Source organism: Manis javanica, chromosome 3, assembly GCF_040802235.1.
Source record: "Manis javanica isolate MJ-LG chromosome 3, MJ_LKY, whole genome shotgun sequence".
Classification (NCBI taxonomy): Eukaryota; Metazoa; Chordata; class Mammalia; order Pholidota; family Manidae; genus Manis; species Manis javanica.
In genome coordinates, this window is record NC_133158.1 from 14,394,118 (window position 1) to 14,412,861 (window position 18,744).

Genomic DNA, 18,744 nt, shown 5'->3' on the forward strand with positions numbered 1-18,744 from the left:
TTTTCATTTGTAATGCTCCATTAGCATTAGGGAGATCCCAAGCAGGGAATATCAACTACTCATGTGACCACAAATTTAGGGAAATGGCACTTCCAGCATTTATTCACAGCCCCTCCCTCAGACCTGGACGTGCCCTCAGAGGGCTCCTCCAAGAATGTCACTGGAGGAAGGGTCAGCATGCCCTGTCTGCAGTCTTTTTATTGTTCTGATGACTGGGTTTACTATTCAGTTTGTTTATGCTACTTTCCTTCTTCAGATGAGTCTTTTGGATGAAGCTAAAAAACTCACATTCAAAGAAAATGTGAAAGTGAAGTATCACCTCACACCAGTCTGATGGGCTACAAGACAAGAAATAACAAGTGCTGGCTAGGATGTGGAGAACAGGGAACCCTTGGGCTCTGTTGGCAGAAATGTAAAGTGGTGCAGCCACTGTGGAAAACAGTATGGAGGTTACTCAAAAAGCTAAAAATAGAAATGCCATATGACCCAGCAATTCTACTTCTGAAAATTTACCTGAAGAAAACAAATCACTAATTTAAAAAGATACATGCATCCGTATGTTTACTGCAGCAAGCATTATTTACAACAGCCAAGATATACAAACAACCTAAATGTCCACTGATAAATGGATAAAGATGTACATACATAAAATGGAATATTACTGAGCCATAAAAAAGAATGAAATCTTGCCATTTTTGACAGCATGGATGGACCTACAGGGTAGTATGCTAAGTGACATAAGTCAGGTAGAAAAAGACAAATCAAATACCATGTTTTTACTAATACATGGAATCTAAAAAAACAAGACAAATGAACAAATAATCAAAACAGAAGTAGAACTCATAGACAACAGACTGGTGGTTGCCATAGGTGGGTGGTGGGGGCGGAAATGGGTGAAAGGGTAAAAAATAAGTGAGAATGTTCATTATCTTGATCTAGGTAATAGTTACATGAGTATATATGCATACCAAAATTCATCAAGTTTCCACTAAGATTTGTGCTTTTTACTGTATATACTTTAATAAAAAAAAATGTTTGAGGCTCTGTCCTGAGTTCGCCAGACAGATCCCACTATATATTTGGACCCCAACAATGCAAACGTGCCTGGTCTGGGCTCAACAGTGAACTTGGCTGCATAGAGACTCAGGAAGTCTTGGCAGTTCTGTGGTCATTTCTCCATTCCAGATTGTATTTTGTCTTTGTTCGCTTTTTCTGATAAATCCCTTATTAAAGGTTTTCCTCTAATGATGTATTGACCAAGAACCCATGTTACTCATTTGGCCGTAGGCCTCAGCTGGGTGCCACACCCAATAGTCTGTGAGTCTTTGGAGAAAATCTTGACATATCCCCTGCGCTAGAGAAACAATAATGAGAGTTCGGAATATGACCACGAGTTTCAGGACGCCTGCCAGTCCTAGAAAGGGAGGGTGAGAAAGGGAAATAGGTATGATTCTGATGGGTTGACCACTAAGATGCTCTGCGCTCACGAGTCTTGAAATGTGGTCATTCTTGAGCCTTCTGACTAATCTACTCTTCCAGCAAGTATTTATCAAGTGTTCACCATGGGCCATTATGCACTGCGTTACTGCTCTAGGCACCAGGGATGGTGGCATGTAAGACGTGCTGAAAAAAAACTGGAAACCCAGTGGCATGCGGCCGGGGCGAGGTCTTGCTGTTGGACCTCTGAGCAGCTCAATCATTTAAGAAGGAATATTATTTTACACTGAAATGTTGAAAAACTACCACTGTGCAGTATTTCACAACAGAGTCATTCTGAATGGGAAATATGAGGCCTTGGAAACCATTGCCGTAGGCTACCACACATATAACAGAAGCACCCTAGGCAGAAATCTCTGATTTAATGAGACAGAGGAGAGAGCATCTTCTGGGAAAGGAGATGGGGAAGTCACCTTTGTTGGGGATCCTTAGAGGGAGCATAGGGGTCACTGCGGGAACACTGCGCTGACACCTTGTTTGCTTAGGAAGGCTGCGCTGACCATCAGGTAGGGGCTCTGAGCCGGCTTTCTGGCAGTGGGAATGTGGGCATCCTTAAGCTCCCTGCCACCCATGACCAATGGCCTGGCTTTAAAGATGAAGGTAAAGGGTAAACATATCTAGTGAACAGGTACAGAAATTAAATTTAACCTCATAGCACTGATTTGACAGATACATTGAGGGTTGCTTATTGCCACTCAATGTGTGCCTACTCTGAGAAATGCTCAAGAAGAGATACAAGTCACCTAAAGTAAAGGGACGGGAGGGCTTGGAGACAAATAAGCCTGACAAACACTTTTCGGATCAAAGTCAACCAAGTTTCTTTCTCACAGGACTCCTCAAAATCTTTAATGTGAACATGTATTTTTTGAAGCACTGTGGTGGAGGACAGGAGAAAGAGCCTGGAGCAATTTGCAAACACATTTGGAAAAATGGAACTTTCCCTAGAGGCACATCACATTGGGCCAGTGCTCCTGGAAAATGCTTTGAAAAACACTGGTTTGGGCCTACATTGTCATCAGGCTCTAATGATCATTTAGAACAAAATTAGGGGTGATGTTTGCCTCTTTCTTATTTTACTGAGACTTGCATTTTAATTTGAAGAAAGTTATTTTCTTTAGCACTTGAATATTTTTAAAACCCATTTAAGAAGATATCTTAAGTAAAGCAAAACCAAAATTAAGCAAATAAAATTAATCACCACCACCATTCTCTTAACCCATTGTATTTCAAAAATGCATGTTCTTAAATAGTTCTAAAATTCATACTAAACCACAAAAGACCCCGAATAGCCAAAGCAATCCTGAGAAGGAAGAATAAAGCAGGGGGAATCTCACTCCCAACTTCAAGCTCTAATATAAAGCTACGGTAATCAAGACAATTTCGTGCTGGCACAAGAACAGACCCACAAACCAGAGGAACAGAATAGAGAGCCCAGATATAAACCCAAGCAAATATGGTCAATTAATATATGATAAAGGAGCCACAGATATACAGTGGGGAAGTGACAGTCTCTTCAACAGCTGGTATTGGCAAAACTGGACAGCTACATGTAAGACAATGAAACTGGATCATTGTCTAACCCCATACACAAAAGTAAATTTGAAATGGATCAAAGACCTGAATGTAAGTCATGAAGCCATAAAACTCTTAGAAAAAAATATAGGCAAAAATCTCTTGGATATAAACATGAGCAACTTCTTCATGAACATATCTCCCCGGGCAAGGAAAACAACAGCAAAAATAAGCAAGTGGGACTATATCAAGCTGAAAAGCTTCTGTACAGCAAGGACATCATCAGTAAAACAAAAAGACATCCTACAGTATGGGAGAATATGTTCATAAATGACATATCCGATAAAGGATTGACATCCAAAATAAATAAAGAGCTCATGCACCTCAACAAACTAAACGCAAATAATACAATTAAAAAATGGGCAGAAGATCTGAACAGACACTTCTCCAAAGAAGAAGTTCAGATGGCCAACAGACACACAAAAAGATGCTCCACATTGCTAATCATCAGAGAAATGCAAATTAAAACCACAATGAGATATCACCTCACACCAGTAAGGATGGCCACCATCCAAAAGACAAACAACAACAAATGTTGGTGAGGTTGTGAAGAAAGGTGAACCTTCCTACACTGCTGGTGGGAATGTAAATTAGTTCAACCATTGTGGAAAGCAGTATGGAGGTTCCTCAAAAACTCAAAATAGAAATAACATTTGACCCAGGAATTCCACTCCTAGGAATTTACCCTAAGAATGCAGGAGCCCAGTTTGAAGAAGACATATGTACCCCTGTGTTTATCGCAGCACTATTTACAATAGCCAAGAAATGGAAGCAATCTAAGTGTCCATCAGTAGATGAATGGATAAAGAAGATGTGGTCCATATACACAATGGAATATTATTCAGCCATAAGAAGAAAACAAATCCTACCATTTGCAACAACATGGATGGAGCTAGAGGGTATTATGCTCAGTGAAATAAGCCAGGCAGAGAAAGACAAGTATCAAATGATTTCATTCATCTTTAAAGTATAAGAACAAAGAAAAAAACTGAAGGAACCAAACAGCAGCAGACTCGCAGAACCCAAGAATGGACTCACAGTTACCAAAGGGAAAGGGACTGGGGAGGATGGGTGGGAAGGGAGGGATAAGGGGGAAAATGGGGCATTATGATTAGCACACATAATGTAGGGGGTGGGGAGCCTTGGGAGGGCTGAGCAACACAGAGAAGACAAGTAGTGATTCTACAGCATCTTACTACACTGATGGACAGTGACTGTAATGGGGTATGTGTGGGGGACTTGGTGATGGGGGGAGTCTAGTAACCATCATGTCACTCATGTAATTGTAGATTAATGATACCAAAAGAAAAATAAATAAATAAAATGCATGTTCTTATTAAGCTTAATGAGCCAGTGGGGGGTGGGGGGTAGGGGTGGTGTCACAAAAAAAACTTAACTTGGTTTTGTTTTTATCTTTAAAAAAAATATTTAGCATTTGTATTATGGGGGATGTTTCTAAGGTTAACTAGAAATAAAGACCTCTCTCTATCCACCTATATCTGCAGCTACTTATCCCTATATCTATGTATTCATCAATCTTGTTTATATAGTCTATATGGTAGAGTATATTACCCTAGAAAAGAATTAACAGTAAGACATAATCCTTGTGGAGACTTGAAATAGTGAAAAATAATCTTTATAAAGGAGTATAAATACAGTAAAAATCAATGGATTCAAAACCATAAATATAGTTTTATGATAAACTATTGCTATTATATAAATTAAACTTCTATAAACTATTATTATTATAATTAAGGACTTGATAGGACTGCAGCAATTCCAAAACCACTTGGAGGGCTGGTTAAAGATGTCATTTCCTAAGCCCCAGCCCCAGAGATTGGACTCAGTGGGTCTGGAGTGAGGCCTGGGAACCTGCAACTTGAATAAGCTCCTGGTAGTTCAGTCGCATGGGCACTATTTTGAGAGAAACTAGGTTGGGGATTAAGAAACAATATGATGCCATCAACTACATGCAAACTTAAAGTGGCCAATATAATTTTGAAAATGTGCCAAGTTCTTCTGCTAGGGGAGGAAAAGAGATTGGTCAATATTTGCAATTTCAGGAACATTCTACATCTGCTGCCTGTGTTGAGTTTTATGATATATAATGTTATAAAACATTTTCCACCATAAACACAGCTAATAGGGGATATTAGATTGGTCTTTCCGACAGATTAGATAGGTTTTTATCTTCACCTTTGATGAAATGCAGTGAGAACACTAGGAACACAGGTTTTTAAATGTCATCCTAATAAAAGGTTCTGGGATTAGCTCCTGACTCGGCCAGCAGCCATAAGAAAGTTGGCAAGTCGCTGGGGCATTCCCAGTATCAACAGCACAATGACAAGGAAGAACAGTCCCCATCCTCCTGGAAAAAGGATGCCCAGTGCTGCCTTGTATGAAGACATCATACCATTAACCAAAAAAAACCTGCTTGTATGAACTCTGAGATTATTCACCACCCAGAGTAAAATCCAAGGTTTCCTTAATTTAAGCAACATTAGAAAAGCAGCTCCTTTCTACCCAATTAGTCAGTCAGTCATCTTTGCTTTTCTCTGTGCCTGATAATAATGTGAGAAGAAAGGTGATAGCAGGAGAATTGAAAAGCTTATTATGCAGAAGGTGGAAAGAAAGATGTTAATGTGAATGTTTCCCACATGCTGAATTCAGGGACTCTGTCATGTCACATACACAAAGGCAGGCAAAATATTTTGAAAGCATGATAAATGAAGAAAGATTTGTGCCTTTCTAGAATTGTCATGTTCTTTCTCCAATACTGTAATTTTTGTGGCAATTATTCAAATAACCAATGTACTTTGGAAATATTTTTCTTTTTTTCCCCTCCTTTTGCCTTAGGAAACTGTTCTCTCCTAAGATTTAATCCACTCTTCAGCCACCCATAGTCTCATGACATGGAAACACCACTTTGCAGATACCGTCATAGAAAGTTTAAGTCTGAATAAGCAGAAAAAGAAAAAAAGTGGTTAAGAGTCTGAAGACATATTTAAATTTCCATGGACTGGGCCTTTAACTCGCTGCTGCCAGCTAGATTAGGTTGTGTTTGTCATAGCATACAAAGTGAGTTAAATTAGCCTGTTAGATAGTAAGGGAATTACCCTTGAACCTTTGGTAATCACAAATCTAAAGCCTGCAACGGCAATAAGTACATACCTATCGATAATCACCCTAAATGTAAATGGTCTGAATGCACCAATCAAAAGACATAGAGTCACTGAATGGATAAGAAAACAAGACCCATCTATATGCTGCCTACAAGAGACTCACTTCAAACCCAAAGACATACACAGACTGAAAGTAAAGGGATGGAAAAAGATATTTCATGCAACTAATATTGAGAAAAAAGCAGGAGTTGCAGTACTTGTATCAGACAAAATAGGCTTCAAAACAAAGAAAGTAACAAGAGACAAACAAGGACATTACATAATGATAAAAGGGTCAGTCCAACAAGAGGATATAACTATTATAAATATCTATGCACCCAACACAGGAGCACCTACATATGTGAAACAAATGCTAACAGAATTAAAGGGGGAAATAGAATGCAATGCATCATTTTAGGAGACTTCAACACACCACTCACTCCAAATGACAGATCAACCAGACAGAAAATAAGTAAGGAGACAGAGGCGCTAAACAACATATGAGAACAGATGGACCTAATGGACATCTACAGAACACTCCATCCAAAAGCAACAGGATACCCATTCTTCTCAAGTGCACATGAAACATTTTCAAGAATAGATCATATACTAGGCCACAAAAAGAACCTTAGTAAATTCAAAAAGATTGACATTGTACCAACCAGCTTCTCACATCACAAAGGTATGAAACTAGAAATAAATTATACAAAGAAAATGAAAAAGCCCACAAACACATGGAGTCTTAATAACATGCTCCTAAATAATCAATGGATCAATGGCCAAATAAAAACAGAGATCAAGCAATACATGGAGGCAAATGACAACAATAATGCAACACCGCAAAATCTGTGCTAAGAGGGACATATACTGCAATACAGGCCTACCTCAGGAAAGAAGAACAATCCCAAATGAACAGTCTAAACTCACAACTAATGAAACTAGAAAAGGAAGACCAAATGAGGCCCAAAGTCAGTAGAAGGAGGGACATAATAAAGATTAGAGTAGAAATAAATAAAATTGAGAAGAATAAGACAATAGAAAGAATCAATGAAAGCAGGAGCTGGTTCTTCAAGAAAATACACAAAATAGATAAACCCTTAGCCAGACATGCCAAGAAAAAAAGAGAGTCTACACACATAAACAGAATCAGAAATGAGAAAGGTAAAATCACTACAGACAACACAGAAATACAAAGAATTATGGGAGATTACTATGAAGAATTATATGGAAACAAACTGGATAACCTAGAAGAAATGGACAACTTTCTAGAAAAATACAACCTTCCAAAGCTGACCCAGGAAAAACAGGGAATATGAATAGACGAATTACCAGCAAAGAAATTTAACTGGTAATCAAAAAACTACCTAAGAATAAAACTCCTGGACCAGATGTTTCACTACTAAATTTTATCAAACATTTAGTGTTTCATAAATACCCATCCTCCTTAAAGTTTTCCAAAAAAATAGAAGAGGAGGGAATACTTCCAAACTCATTCTATGAGGCCAACATCACTCTAATACCAAAACCAGACAAAGACATCACAAAAAAAGAAAATTACACACCAATATCCCTGATGAACAGAGATGCAAAAATACTCAACAAAATATTAGCAAACCAAATTCAAAAATACATCAAAAAGATCATCCATCATGATCAAATGGGATTCATCCCAGGGATGCAAGGATGGTACAACACTAGAAAATCCATCAACATCATCCACCACATCAACAAAAAGGACAAAAACCACATGATCATCTCCATAGATGCTGAAAAAGCATTCGACAAAATTCAACATCCATTCATGATAAAAACTCTCAACAAAATGGATATAGAGGGCAAGTGCCTCAACATAATAAAGGCCACATATGACAAACCCATAGACAATATTATACTTAACAGCGAGAAGCTGAAAGCTTTTCCTTTAAGATCGGGAACAAGACAAGGATGCCCACTCTCCCCACTTTTATTCAACATAGCTCTGGAGGCAATCAGACAACACAAAGAAATAAAAGGTATCCAGATTGGTAAGGAAGAAGTCAAACTGTACCTGTTTGCAGATGACATGATATTGTACATAAAAAACCCTAAAGAATCAACTCCAAAACTACTAGATCTAATATCTGAATTCAGCAAATTATCCCAGCAAAGTTGCAGGATACAAAATTAATGCACAGAAATCTGTTGCTTTCCTATACACTAATGATGAACGAGCAGAAAGGGAAATCAGGAAAACAATTCCATTCACAATTGCATCAAAAAGAATAAAATGCCTAGGAATAAACCTAACCAAGGAAGTGAAAGACCTATACTCTGAGAACTACAAGGCACTCTTAAGAGAAATTAAAGAGGACACTAATAAATGGAAATTTATCCCATGCTCTTGAGTAGGAAGAATATTGTCAAAATGGCGATCCTGCCTAAAGCAATCTACAGATTCAATGCAATCCCTATCAAAATACCTACAGCATTCTTCAATGAACTAGAGCCAACAGCTCTAAAATTCATATGGAATGACAAAAGACCCCAAATAGCCAAAACAATCCCAAGAAGGAAGAATAAAGCAGGGGGGATTATGCTCCCTGATTTCAAGCTCTACTACAAAGTCACAGTAATCAAGACAGTTTGGTACTGGCACAATAACAGACCCATAGACCAGTGGAACAGAATAGAGAACCCAGATATAAACCCAAGCATATATGGTCAATTAATATATGATAAACGAGCCATGGATATACAATGGGGAAATGACAGCTTCTTCAACAGCTGGTGTTGGCAAAACTGCATAGCTAGATGTAAGAGAATGAAACTGGATTGTTGACTAACCCCATACACACAAAAGTAAACTCAAAATGGATCAAAGACCCAAATGTAAGTCATGAAACCGTAAAAGTCTTAGAAAAAAATATAGGCAAAAATCTCTTGGATATAAACATGAGCAACTTCTTCATGAACATATCTCCCTGGGCAAGGGAAACAAAAGGAAAAAGGAACAAGTGGGACTATATCAAACTAAAAAGCATTTGTACAGCAAAGAGATATCTGATAAGGGGTTGACATCCAAAATATATAAAGAGCTCATGCACCTCAACAAACAAAATGCAAAAAAGTCAACTAAAAAATGGGCAGGGGAACTGAACAGACACTTCTCCAAAAAAGAAATTCAGATGGCTAACAGACACATGAAAAGATGCTACACATCATTCATCATCAGACAAATGCAAATTAAAACCACAATGAGATATCACCTCACACCACTTAGGATGACCACCATCCAAAAGACAAACAACAACAAATGCTGGCAAGGATGTGGAGAAAGGGGAACCCTCCTACACTGCTGGTGGGAATGTAAATTAGTTCAACCATTGTGGAAAGCCGTATGAAGGTTCCTCAAAAAACTCAAAATAGAAATACCATTTGACCCAGGAATTCCACTCCTAGGAATTTATCCTAAGAATGCAGGAGCCCAGTTTGAAGAAGACATATGTACCCCTGTGTTTATCACAGTACTATTTACAATAGCCAAGAAATGGAAGCAATCTAAGTGTCCATCAGTAGATAAATGGATAAAGAAGATGTGGTCCATATACACAATGGAATATTATTCAGCCATAAGAAGAAAACAAATCCTACCATTTGCAACAACATGGATGGAGCTAGAGGGTATTATGCTCAGTGAAATAAGCCAGGCGGAGAAAGACAAGTATCAAATGATTTCATTCATCTGTGGAGTATAAGAACAAAGAATAAACTGAAGGAACAAAACAGCAGCAGACTCACAGAACCCAAGAATGGACTAACCATTACCAAAGGGAAAGGGACTGGTGAGGATGGGTGGGAAGGGAGGGATAAGGGGGAAAACGGAGCATTACAATTAGCACACATAATGTAGCATGGAGGGGACACGGGAAAGGCAGTATATACAGAGAAGACAAGTAATGACTCTATAGTATCTTACTATGCTGATGGACTGTGACTGTAATGGGGTATGTGGGGGGGACTTGATAATAGGGAGAGTCTAGTAACTATAATGTTGTTCAAGTAATTGCACATTAACGATATCTATATATATATGTGTGTGTGTGTGTGTGTGTGTGTGTGTGTGTGTGTGTGTGTGTGTGTGTGTGTGTATAATTTCCATGGACTGTCTACTTCCATTGTTTGAAATCTGTAGGCATTGTTTTATATGTTCTTTTAACTGAAATTTAATTTTGAGATAATTGAAGGTTCATATTTGGCTGAAATAAATAATGCAATAATACCAATTTTGGGTACAGTTTATCCAGTTTCTTCCAACATTAACACTTCACAGAGCTCTGGTGTATTATCACAACCAGGACATTGACATAGATGCAATCCACCAGTCGGGGTTCAGATTGCTCCAGGTTTGCACAGACTCATTTATGTCTCTGAGTGTGTATTTAGTTTCATACAATTGTATCACCTGTGTAGCTTTGTATCTCCACCATCACACCCAAGAGAGTGAACATTTCCATCCTCACAAGGGTCTGTCAGGTTACCCTTTTATAACTACATTTACCTTACTCCCTCAGTTTCACAAATATGTACCCTGGCAATCAAAAATATGTACAGTTCTTAAAGTTTTTTCATTTCAGAAATCTTGCATAAGTGGAAGCATGAGTGCATTATCAACTGGAAAGTGATTTTTCTTTCTCACTTAGCGTAACTCCTGGAGTTCAGCCAAGCTTTTGCATCTCTTTCTAATTTGTTCCTTTTTGTTGCTGACTAGTAATCCCTGGTATGGATGGACCACAGGTTGTTTCACCATCCACCTGTTGAAGGGCATTGGGGTTGTTTCCAATTCGGGGCTGTTATGAATAAAGCGTCCATGAATTTTCATGTACAGGTTTTTGTGTGAAGCTAGTTCAAGGTGCTAAAACAAAGTGCCATAGAAAGGGTAGCTTATAAACAATGGAAATTTATCTCAGTTTTGGAGGCTGTAGGTCAGAGGTCAAGGTGTCAGCATAGTCAGATTATAGAGAGGGCTCTCTTCCAGGTTGCAGACTGTCATAAGCTTGCTGTGATTTCACATGGTGGAGAGCAGACAGGGGCAAGTACTAATCCCATTCATGGAAGCAGAGTCTTCGTGACCTCATTTAATCCTAATAAGCTCCCCAAAACCCTGAATCCTAATACCATCACATTAGGGAGTAGAGTTTCAACATATACAGCCTGGGGATTTACAAACATTCAGCCTATATTACAGACATACATATCGGGGAGATATTGTGGGTTTGGTTCCAGACAACCACAATAAAGCAATTATTGCAATAAAGAGAGTTGAATGAATATTTTGGTTTCCCAGTACATATAAAGTTTTATTCACACTATACAATAGTCTCTTGAGTTTACAGCAGCATTACATGTAAAAAAGCAAAGTACATACTTTATATAAAAAATACTTTCTGCTAAAATCTGCTGACCATCATCTGAGCATTCAGTGAATCATAGTCACTGATCACAGATCACAACTATAATAATAACGAAAAAGTTTTCAGTATTACAAGAACTACCAAAATGTGACACAGAGACACAAAGTGAACAAATGGTGTTAGAAAAATGGTCCTGACAGACGGCTTGATGTAGCATTGCCATAAACCTTCAATTTGCAAAAACAATGCAGAATCTGCAAAGTTCACTAAAGTACAATAAAAGGAGGCGCACCTGTAGCAGGTTTTCGTTGCTCTGGGATAAATGCCCAACAATTCAATTTCGGAGCCACATGTCAGTTATACAGGAAACTGCCAAATTGTTTTACCAGTGACTGGTATATTCCCACCAGCTGTGGGTGAGTCATACAATTTCTCCTCATGCTCCCCGGGACTGCGTGTCATCACTATTTTTTATTTTGTTCATTCTGACAGGTCTGAAGTGATATCTCACTGTGATTTTAATTTGCACATCTCTAATGGCTGATCTCTTTTTGTGTCTTCTCCTTATAGCCTCTTCAGTGAAATGTCTGTTCATGTCTTTGCCCATTTGTTAATTGGCTTGTTTACTTTTTTCCTGTATTTTGAAAGATCTTCGTATAATCTAGGTATTATACACATTGAGAAATTTGTTAGGTGCATTCTGGTCTGCCACTTGCCTCCTTACCTGTTTTAATGGACTTTTGCAGAGCATGTTTGCCTCATATTCTAAGTATAAATTATAAGCAATTGATACCCAGGGCCTATAGTAACAAGTTATGTTGTTTTCTCTTGTGCTAATTAGCATTTATCAATGTTTAAAATGCTCTTTGCTTATCTTTCTGATCTGTAATATGGAATACACAGAATTATTATTTTTCTTCAAGGGAAATTATTGGAGAAATAGTTTTAGAAAAGAATGAGGAATTATTTTGGGTGACTTTAACATGCCTTAGCAGAGCTAATAATGAAAGTCCTTGTTGTAGAGAAGAAGAAAATGGGCATAATTTCAACAGAGAAACACATGCTAATGTCCTAGACTTCGGGGTGCTTAGTAGATATTATATAAAGAGAAGAAAATCATCACAATACAAAATCGAATGGGGTGTCTGGAGACAGAAAAAAGCTGGTAGTGGGCCAACAACTGGTAAAGGGCTGGTTACCTGGAAGCTAAGGCATCTAGGATCTTGGATCCACCACAGTCTTTACTTGGAAAGGAAAACTGGTTACTAGGAAGCAGGAAAGGAAGCCAGTCCCTGCCAATGCATTTAAACTGCTCTGGATTTGGGGGTGTAAGTTTGCAAAGGTTTTGTTAACCTATTTAAATTTGGATTTCAATTTCCTCTCTCCAAATTTAGGTTCAAGTTTCCTAAAAGATATCATATTAGATTAAGTGCTGAAAAATATTATGACATAATCTTTGCCATATACTCTATGAAAATGTAAACACAAACACTTGCATACTGCATATCTAGATGACTTTAATACTTCTTTAATACATATTTAATATGTAAAATATGTGAAGGCTATTCCAATATACTTTTCTCACTATTTAAAAGGCTATTTAGAAGACTGTTGGTCTTTCAGTCACGTGTCATATGTTTCCCTTTTTTCTCAATGTGAACACTGACCTCTAGTGTTCTGCTCTTTTTAGAATTAGATTAATTCTAGTTGTGAGCAGATTTAGGTACAAATTGCTTCAGAGATCAGTTCTACAAATATTTGCTACACACCTACCACATACTGACCATGGGTGATGAAGCTTTGCCTTACTCTTGAACTTAATCAAATAGTGCCAGTTATTTCCAATGACCTCTGTGAACAGACATTATCAGACTGAAAGAGAATATTATGGAGCTAAGTGTAAAACAAGCACTGGGATATGACTAAGTTAAATCAAGATGAAAAGAAAAATCTGCACCATGAGATTCCTATATTTAAAATAGTTATTTCCTAAAATGTTTACTTTTATCATCTGTTCTATTCAAAGATTAGTTCCCAACAGGAAAGTTTCAAAGATACAATTTCTAAAATACACCAAATATTTAGTATCACAGATGGCAGTTTTTTCTGAGAATGATCTAATAAGGCTGTTATGCCTATAGTGGAGAAAATTTCAAACATTTACAGGAGTAGAGAGATGGGACACTCAATCTCTATGTGCCTTTGCCCAGCTGCGGCCATTAGCGATATTTTGCCAATCAAATCTAATTGGTACTTGTTTCTTCCACTCCAAACCCTGCATTTCAAATGGTATTTTAGTCGGTGTAATGAATTGCCATATTTTGAACATCAAAATACATCTTTCAGCACTTAGAACCTTCTTTAAAACAGTATCCAATGTACTGAACTCTGTCTGCATGAGAGAAAAATGAAGTTACAGCTGATATGAGGGCAGGGAATGTAAGGTGTTATGAAGGTGGTTAGACTTCTAGCCACCTCCTCCAAGATGACTTCCGTGATGGTTGGAAATTAACTACCCTTTCCTTAACTTGCTTTTTATTATTCCACTTTGCCTTATTTTAAAGAAAATACTGTAAAAATCTGTTTTCCCAGTAGTTATGTGCTTGAGGAGGGTTACAATCATGTCTTCCCCTCTGTGTATTGCCTTTTCTTCCTTGGATAATTCCAACAGCCTTCTAACAAGTCTACCTGTGTCCATTTTTGATCTTTGCTATGTCTCAGATAGCAGTATGGGCAAAACTGTTAAAACCTGACTTTTTAAAAACTATCTATAAAGGCTTCCTCTTTCACTCAGAGCAAAGCTGATGTCCTTACAACGGCATTAAGAGTCCTAGGAATTCTCTGCCCCAGGGCCTCTGCATAGCCTATGCCCCTGCCAGGAACATTTTTCCTCCAAATGTCCACTTGGCTCAGTTCACTCACTTTTTTCATGTTTTTGCTCAAATCGTGTCTTTTGCTCCCTTACTCCAGAACTCCTCATCCCTGCCTTACTCAACGCTACTTTTCTCCAAAGGAGGTGTCACCAGATGGATCTGTCTGCCCCTGGAATATAAGCTCCATGTACAGACCATCTCCATTACCTTTGTTACCTACTTGTTTCATAGTAGACACTCCAGAAATATCTGTGGGATGGATATCGAATGAATCATGTCTCACATGGTGTGTTTGTATATAGTAAGCACACTTAATAAATGTGTGTTGAATGAGCTCATGAGTGAATTAGGACCCAAATGAGTGCTAAAAATCAAATGCCTGAGAAATTAGGGGGGAAATACTCAAAATGTTGGGCCAATTGGAAGTGAATTTTCGAACACAGAGCGAAGCAGTGACTGTATTACCTTTCAAAAACTTAGCTGTGAACCTCGACTTTGAGTCCTGAGAAATCCAGGGAGATGTTCTGCCTTGTTTCAGGACCTACTTTGGATCCTGAAAGTTGCATTCTAAGACTTCCCTTAAACATCTGGCTCTAGTACAAATCTTTGAAAGGAGAATTAGTAACCCCCAAAACTGGCATTCTCAATACTGGGTGTTTTGAAGTCGGCTTTTCCCTAACTAGATGTTTTCTATTTAATTGTTTCTTGTGTTAAGTGGGAACATACACCCGTTTGCAAAAAAAAAAAAATATTCACATTGGTCACCCCACAGCAATTTCTTTGGGAACGAAATAATAAGTGTAGAAATATCAATGGAAAAACACAAAGGCCCTTCTTAAGTGGGTGGTCAATATCACTTCAATTCTGAATTGTAATCCTTGCAAACCCAAAGCCCTGTGAACTATTAAATTACTATGGGGATTTCCTCTGGGCTCCTTGCCCCAGCTGGTCTCAGGATGTTCTTGGCAACAGGCAGCTTGGGTAATGTGCTCTGAACACCTGTCACCTGCTTCATACAATAATCTAAATAGAATGTGAATACAAAGGCCTATTATCAATTATGCAATGATCAGTTTGGTTCAAGCTGCACGCCTGTGTGGCTTCCTTTAGAGTATATTGAACATTCCCTTAGCAGGCGCATCAAGACACAGGAGACGAGAAAGGGCATGAAGAGATGGTTGCCAACTTTGCATTTGCAGGTTCAGTTCAATGAGTCTGGGCATATGGAGGTGATCAGAGGGTGGAGGCAGATTTTGTGTGATGCTAAAGACAGGGATCTGGGCAAGGCCTGTGCTACCCAAGCTTTGAAATGTGTGTGTGTCTGTGTGTCAGCGTATGTGTGTATGCATCTGTGTGCGCATGCATTTAGTGGCTCGTTCTTTCTCCACTGATGTTACAGCAAATGATACTCAAATTCTTGGTATTAGAACCCTGGCTTCTTGCCTTTCCTGCCTTATCCTGGCATGTCTAGGGTAACCAGCTGGCTCTGTTGCACTGGACTGAGGGGACATGGGATTTCAGGGATCAGACTGGGAAAAATCTGGGGAAAACTGATACAAGTTGGTACACTGTAAGTGCTCAATATGTTTGCATAGAGTCTATTTTCACATCATCAGTATATACACAATGGACCTATGATTCTGAGACCAGCTAAAAACAATATTAAGGATATGCAGAAAGCAAGACTACAGAAGGGGAAAATATGAAGCCAGTGATGTATCAAGGGGTGGAAGCAGGGAAAGCAGTTTCCCCGGGAGCAGATAATAATGGAGTGCAACGTTTGTACAGAATTTTGAAACAGTAATAAAACTGACTAAATGTCAGTCTGCTTTTAATTACCAGCCTGCACCCGAATTCAGTGATATAATACTCCTCCTGGGTGAGGCAGATACCTCTCCACCTCTGTACCCTCCCCTTGATATACCACTGTATGGAGCAGAACTTGGTCCATTTTCTGTAAATGTCCTTTTTAAAAAAATTGAGAGCTTGCTATGGTTATGTTAAACACTTTACATGCTCTTCTCATTTAATCCTCTCACCAACTTACGAGGATGCTATTTTTACTTGTCCATTTTGGAGATAAAGTATAAGAATTAAAGTGTCACTTGCTTTAGGCCATGCAGATAATAAGGGGACAATCTAAGTCACAGGCCTGTCTGAAGCCAAAGATCAATGCTCTCAACCCAGGTGCTATATTGTCTTTGTATAATCCTACGTGAAGACAATTTCCTTGTTATGAAGACAAGGCTGAAGGCTGACTGCCTATCGTTCCACACCCAAGGGGTGGGCAAGGAGGTGGCACTGGTGATTCACACCTGAGTTGCTTAACAAATATTTGTTCAATAAGGGAGTGAATGAATGGATGCCCTGGGGGAAAACTGGTGGCTTCACTGAGTTACCAGATTTCAGAGAGCATCGTGTTCAAGCAGGACAGAGTCTTTAAAAATTTTCCTTCAGCTGGGGCTTGCCAGAATCCTCAGGACTTCTGTCACGGAAGACTGACCTGGTTTCCATCCCTGTCACTTCCTTTGTGGGGAGATGCTTACACCAGTGAACAACAAGCGTTGGGGATAAACTGGCCCAGGAAACAGTAATGTCTTTACAAGATTATTCCTTCTAAGACTAGCTTATTTCATCATATAAACCATGTAGAATGTGGGACCTAGAAGCTGCTGAAGGTTTTCTGTAGACAATGAAACTGCCATTAATGGGGGTCCCATTCATTCGTGGTGGGGTTCCTGCAAATCTGACCTGACATGCAACAAGGTGATGCTCCCTGCTCTTCCTACAGACAGTATTAATTTGGAGTCTTTTCCATGATTGTAGGGTTGGGCTCTAACCTAGAGGTTGTATACTGATGTGCCATGGCTTACATCTGCTTGTAAATATGTTTTCTTTTGCCTGTGGTGCTCCGCAATTTTTTAAATGAGTTGATATTTTAAAGAATAGGAAGACTTTGCATGAAAGTTGCATTTCCAGCTTCCCTGGAAACATAAGAAAAGCTAGACAGACACGTACCAGCAATATCGGCTGACGCTAGTGCTGGCTGACCTCTTCAGACAAGGCACGTATCCGTAGTTTCTACGCCTCCCATGACACCCTTCCAGTGACTCAACTCACTTCACTCCTTTGTCAACTCTCTGCTTCCTGGATGCCTTTGAGCTGGCGATCCTTATTCTAGATATGCACCACTAACCACGTGTCTAAATTTATATTTACATTAATTAACATTAAGGTTTTAAATTAAGCTCCTCAGTTGCAGGAAGCACACGTCAAGTGCCCCTCAGCCACATGTGGTTAAGGCCTACCACATTGGGCAGAGCCAATTCACACATTTCCATCACCAAATGGAGTCTGTTGGACAGCACTGCTCTGGATATTCACCATTCCAGGGTCATGGCTGGCACCGCTTACCACCCACCTGACAGATTTTACACCGTGAAAATCCTATGCTGGCAAGAGCAGAGAGGGGAGGAGGAGAAACCATCTGTAGAGCACTCATTATCTGTCAAGCATTACAATAACATTCCATGAATTGTGTCAATTAATTCTTTGGAGTCCTGTGAGATAAGGGAGACTAGAACTCCTCCTCACTGTAAAGAGGAAGAAATGAAGGCTTAAAAGTTCATTGAATTGTTGAAGTCCACATCACTAATATACGGTAGGGCCAGGATTTAAACCAAGGTCTCGCTGGTCCTAGAACTCAGGCTTCCAATGATCATTCAATGATGCAGAATCTGCAGAAACGGATCCACATCTCCATTAGTAGTGAGCCCACAGGAAACCCAGAGGAAGGCATGCAGCGCTCCTGGTTCACTGGGATCTGGCAGAAGCTTACGCCAAATTAGTACAATTAGATAACTTACATTCTTGGGTATAATGGCTACTTCCGTTAAAAACTGGGAAATATCCATTTTAATGTTGACAATTATTTCATTTCTGTGGTAACTACATTGCTGTTTCTTATCCTTGATTTGACTGAGAATTCATAGTTGCAAATTATTAGCTGATTTTAACTGTTGATGGCTGCTCCATCTATTTATGAAGAAGAGAATTTATGTAGACGTTCAAATGAAAAAGATTTTTCTTCTTAAAGAGGGTTTATTATTAAATGTGTTGATCCATTCTTATTTACAAGTGTCATTTTCACAAACAAGCACCTACTTAATAACATGTGCCCAGCACAGAAAAATTAAAGAAGATAAACACTTAGGCTTCTGCCTACTTTGTGGCTATATAGGAATTACTGAT